The sequence below is a fragment of the Triticum dicoccoides genome, chromosome 2B, assembly GCF_002162155.2.
Source record: "Triticum dicoccoides isolate Atlit2015 ecotype Zavitan chromosome 2B, WEW_v2.0, whole genome shotgun sequence".
Classification (NCBI taxonomy): Eukaryota; Viridiplantae; Streptophyta; class Magnoliopsida; order Poales; family Poaceae; genus Triticum; species Triticum dicoccoides.
This window is the reverse complement of record NC_041383.1, coordinates 646,938,278-646,940,018: the sequence shown is the minus strand read 5'-3', so window position 1 is coordinate 646,940,018 and position 1,741 is coordinate 646,938,278.

The following is a 1,741-nucleotide window of genomic DNA, read 5'->3' as shown; positions in this document are numbered from 1 at the left end:
ATTGCAATGGTAAGAAACAAGGCCTAGGGTTCATACTTTCACTAGTGCAAGTTCTCTCAACAATAATAACATAGATAGATCATATAACAAGCCCTCAACATGCAACAAAGAGTCACTCCGAAGCCACTAATAGAGGAGAACAAACGTAGAGATTATGGTAGGGTACGAAACCACCTCAAAGTTATTCTTTCAGATCAATCTATAAAAGAGTTCGTACTAGAATAACACCTTAAGACACAAATCAACCAAAACCCTAATGTCACCTAGATACTCCATTGTCACCTCAAGTATCCGTGGGCATAATTATACGATATGCATCACACAATCTCAGATTCATCCAGCCAACACAAAGTACTTCAAAGAGTGCCCCAAAGTTTCTACCGGAGAGTCAAGAACGTGTGCCAACCCCTATGCATAGGTTCCCAATGTCACGAAACCCGCAAGTTGATCACCAAAACATACATCAAGTGGCACATGATATCCCATTGTCACCACATATAATCACGATAAAACATACATCAAGTGTTCTCATAAAAGACTCAATCCGATAAGATAACTTCAAAGGGGAAATTCAATTCATCACAAGAGAGTAGAGGGGGAGAAATATCATAAGATCCAACTACAATAGCAAAGCTCGGGATACATCAAGATCATGCCATAGAGGGAACACGAGAGAGAGAGAGAGATCAAACACATAGCTACTGGTACATACCCTCAGCCCCGAGGGTGAACTACTCCCTCCTCGTCATGGATAGCGTCGGGATGATGAAGATGGCCACCGGTGATGGGTTCCCCCTCCGGCAGGGCGCTGGAACGGGCTCCCGAGAGGTTTTTGGTGGCTACAGAGGCTAGCGGCGGTGGAACTCCCGATCCATCTTCTGTTCTGGAAGTTTTTGGGTATATTGGTATATATAGGAGGAAGAAATATGTCAGGGGAGCCATGAGGGCCCCACGAGGGTGGAGGGCGCGCCCAGGGGGGTGGGTGCGCCCCCCTACCTCATGCCTTCCTCTTTTCTTTCTTGACATGGACTCCAAGTCTCCCGGGTTGCTTTCCTTCCAAAAATAACTTCTTCAGTTGATTCTGTTCCGTTTTGACTCCGTCTGATATCCCTTTTCTTCGAAACACTGAAATAGGCATGAAACAGCAAATCTGGGCTGGGCCTCCGGTTAATAGGTTAGTCCCAAAAATAATATAAAAGTGGATAATAAAGCCCAATATTGCCTAAAACAGTAGATAAAGTAGCATGGAGCAATCAAAAATTATAGATACGTTGGAGACGTATCAATAACCCAGTTATGTTGTGACGTTTGGTAGCACACAAAGTGTTCCTCTGGTAACACTACTGGAATCAGCTATTTTGCCATCTGCCAGCTCTTTGCCGTCAGCTAGCGGACGACATAGAAGCTCTTTGCCATCAACTACCTGAAAGCAGACGGCAAAGAGATGGCTGATGGCAAAGAAATCCTTTGCCATCAGCCTGTTCTTTGCCGTCCGCTAGTGGACGGCAAAGAGGGAGGGGGGCCCCACTGAGGAGCTGGTAAAAAAATACTTAACGGCCCTTAGCGGACGGCAAAGGTGGCGGACGGCAAAGATTAAACGTATCTAGCTAACGGCCGGCGCGCCCCACCCCCCTCTCTCTATTTCCCTCCCACACACACGCGCCGCCGCCCCCACCACTCGCCGCCGCCCAGTCGCACCACCGCCCCGCCGCCCCACCGGCCCCCCGCCCCGTCGCCCCAC